Consider the following 4,134-nt stretch of genomic DNA (forward strand, 5'->3'; position numbering starts at 1 on the left):
TGGACGACACCTTTCAGTGCCAGAAACAGACCTGGTGGCTCCTCCCTCCTCACTACCCTTGAGGGCGGGCAAGCCAAGGGGTACTTGGGGATCTCACTAGTGGAGCGGGCCGTCGCGATGCATCTGTGTCTGGCGGCCACCTCCAACTGGCAGCCAAGGCCCGTATTTTCTTTTCCAGTCTGACTACGAAGGCTTACGGCCTGCAGCGTCCACCTTCCATGCCATGGTGTTGCTCCAGGTGCACCAGGCCCAGGCCCAGGCCCAGGCCCAGGCCCAGGCACTCATGGACATGCACAAGGGTTATCCTGGCCCAGAGCTTCTCTGGGAACTCCAAACGTTGCGAGACCTCGCTCTAAGTACGATGAAAATCACTGCCCGTACCATTGGTAAGGCGATGTCCACTTTGGTGGTCCAGGAGGGACATCTCTGGCTCGATCTGGCCAACATGAGGAAGACCGATAAGTATCGTTCCTGGAGTCCCCCGGCCGGGTTTTGCGGTGACGCTGGCGAGAGCTTTTCACAGAAGTTCACAGAAGTTCCTCAGCAGAAGCAGGTAAGTATATACAGATTCGGCTATGCAATCTAGTTTGCCCAGCGTCCCCCCAATTTCAGGGGTGTTCACTTCACCTCTGTGTCGAAGGAGGGTACCCCTGTGCTCCTGGCAGAGATTGCAGTTCTGCCGGTGAAGGACACGATAGAGCCGGTCCCTCCAGCTGATATGACGACCGGCTTTCACAGCCCGTACATCATTGTACCCAACAAATTTGGCGGGTTATGGACAATCTTGGATCTGTAATTCTTGAACCGGTCCCTTCACAGGCTGCCGTTCAGAATGCTAATGCAGAAAAGCATCTTCAGGTGCATCCGTCCCCAAGATTGATTTGCAGCGATTGACCAGAAGGACGTGTAGACCGCATAAACCGTTCCTATGCTTTGCATTAGATGGACGAGCATATCAGTACAAAGTTCTACCCTTTGGGCTGTCCCTGTCTTCACAGAGTCGCGGAGGCGGCCATTGCTCCCATGAGAAAGTAGAGGATGCGAACACCACGCTACCTCGATAACTGGCTGATCTTCACCCAGTAGGGGCTTCGGGTCAACTGGGAAAAGAGTTAACTCTGCTCCACACAGAGGATCTCTTTTCTTGGGATGGAGCTGGATTTGGTTGGCCTGACAGGGCCTGACAGTAATATCCTTTTATTGCTCACTATCTTTTTACTCACTAAGATATGCATCTTATATCTTATTAGCTTGTTATTTTGTTGCCTATATACTGTTGAGAAGTGGTTAGTGTATGCGTGTGGTTAGGGGCCCAAAAAATATCTAATAGTAAAATGTATGATTAGCCTAATTTTATAAGATAAATATAAAGGATTCAAACAAATGTTTGTGTTTCTAAAGCTTTGCATACATAAATGCTTTTATTAAGATGCTGTCAATACATATATTGTACATTCGATATCTGAACGTACAAAGATACATCTATACTTGATCAGAAAAGAAACCAGACAAATAAATCACAACTAAAGGAAAAAGACCTAAGACAGGTTGCATATCTGTTCTGATAAAAAATAAAATAAGGAAAATGAAGATGTGTTTGGTGGCTTCAACCAGATTTTTACATCATACATAGTGTAAACTTCTTACAAGACCACAACATTTTCACCTACATTATTTTTGCTCCCAAAACTACCACTGGTGATGGACAATTACTTGTATCCCATTATGTCAAGTACATCTAGAAGAAAGAAAGCTTTTATGGGAGTGTGGATACATGATGTCTTGATAAAAAAAAAAATCTGCATATTTAAAGAAAAAAAGAAAAATATTAAAACATATTAATCTTTTTTTATTACAAATATACAACATGGCTAGTATAGGCACTAATATTTCTTTGTAATGTAGTCAAATACAATATTGGTTCATGTATCATGATAATTTCTGCTTTCATTGACAGAGGACAGTTGTGGTCACAAAATTAAATCTAGCAACATATTGTGAAGTTCTACCACATCCATCTTGAACATTGTGGAACTGCACTGCTTTCGCAACACAAACCATCTTTCGATTGGAAAATAACAGACCGTAAACCAACTGATTGTAACAAATGTATTGAAGATTTGAAGTAAAAGCCATTTCAGAGTTGATCCTTGTGTCTGTGGTTGACTAAGCCCTTTTTCAAGTTAGAGGCAAGACTGATGTGAGTAATCCAAGGAAAATAACTCGATAGTCAGGCTGGTGCTTCACTGCATATCATGGCATTAGGTTTTTTAAACCTAATTGAATTGAGGTAATCCGTTTCCTCAAATGAAATGAGTTAGCTTAGTTTAACTTGTTAGGTTTGACAGTGCTTCACGAGTTCCCACTTACATCCAATTAAATAGAGTAAAGATTATGTGTATTTGGCGTGCTGTCCAGGGGAGGGCTCCGGGCTCGGATTTTTGCCCGAACCCAGAGTATCCCCCTCCGTGATAAAGATACTCTATAGCTAGACTGTAATGTTTTATGGATTGTGATGGCATCTGATGAGAGTTTATTAAATTGAAGTGAGGAGATGGGGTGGTGGAGGGATGCTAAAATAAAAATGGTCAACGAGAGGAGGTAAATCTGTAGTATAAGTACACCTCTTATCGTTGATCAAATTGATTAGCTTACCATGCTCCACCTGTGTTTAATTAGGTTTAATTATCTGACATGCTCCCCTTGTTAATTAGGTTTGATTAGCTGATGGCTCCGTTGTTTAATTATCTGTTAGTGCTCCTCCCGAAATTAGTTAATAAAACTTCACTTCACGAGTTCCCACTTACATCCAATTAAATAGAGTAAAGATTATGCGTATTTGGCGTGCTGTCCAGGGGAGGGCTCCGGGCTCTGATTTTTGCCCGAACCCAGAGTATCCCCAAAATGCAAGGAGTGGAGGACAGCCACCATAAAACCCCCAAATACACAGAAAAATTGGTGGGCTGATAATTTGAGAGGCCTGGCTGCTAGAATAGGAGAGCCTGTGTTGCCTCGCTGCTTCGGGCGGACGGGTTCTACTGGCTGAAGGAAACTGGGCGTTGGAAGACTGATCGGGAAAGCTCTTGCGTCTCGCGTCTGAGGGGGGCCAGGCTCACTGCAACAGACGGGAAAGAACCCTACCGGACGATGGATGAGGAGAATTTTTTGTAAAATTATCGATCGGGAGGGCCCTTTGCAACGTCTGAGGGGGGTCCGGCTCACTGCAACAGACGAGAAGCGAGCTCTTCCGACTGATAAATGAGGAACATCCTCAAAATCAGAGAGGCCGATGGGAAGGCTCTTACAACATCTGAGGGGGGCCGGGCTCACTGCAACAGACGAGAAAAAACCCTACCGGACGATAAATGAAGAGCGGCCTAGAATTTGGCGTACCGATCGGGAAGGCTCTTTATCGAGTCTGAGGGGGGCCTGGCTCACTGCAACAGATGTAAGACGAGCTCTTCCGGCTGATAAATGAGGAGCATCCTCAAAATCAGGGGGGCAGATTGGGAAGGCTTCTTACAGCATCTGAGGGGGGCCAGGCTCACTGCAACAGATGAAAAAGAAGACCCTACCGAACAATAGAGGAGGAGCATCCTAGAATTTGGCGGACCGATCTGGAAGGCTCTCTACCAAGTCTGAGGGATGCCTGGCTCACTGCAACAGATGTAAGATGAGCTCTTCCAGCTGATAAATGAGGAGCATCCTCAAAATCAGCGGGGTAGATTGGGAAGGCTTCTTACGGCGTCTGAGGGGAGCCAGGCTCACTGCAACAGATGGGAAAAAACCCTACAGGTCGATTAAATGAGGAGCGGTCTTAAATAAAATTACCGATCGGAAAGGCTCTTGCAACGTCTGAGGGGGGCCAGGCTCACTGCAACAGACGAGAAACAAGCTGTACCAGCTGATAATGAGGAGCATCCTCAAATCAGAAGGACCGATTAGGAAGGCTCTTACAACGTCTGAGGGGGGCCTGGCTCACTGCAACAGACGAGAAAAACCCTGCCGGCCAATAAATGAGGAGCAACCTTGAATTTGACAGACTGATCGGGGAGGTTCTTGCAACGTCTAAGGGGGGCTGGGCTCACTGCAACAGACGAGAAACAAACCCTAACGGCCGATAAATGAGGAGCA

Source organism: Pseudorasbora parva, chromosome 14, assembly GCF_024679245.1.
Source record: "Pseudorasbora parva isolate DD20220531a chromosome 14, ASM2467924v1, whole genome shotgun sequence".
Classification (NCBI taxonomy): domain Eukaryota; kingdom Metazoa; phylum Chordata; class Actinopteri; order Cypriniformes; family Gobionidae; genus Pseudorasbora; species Pseudorasbora parva.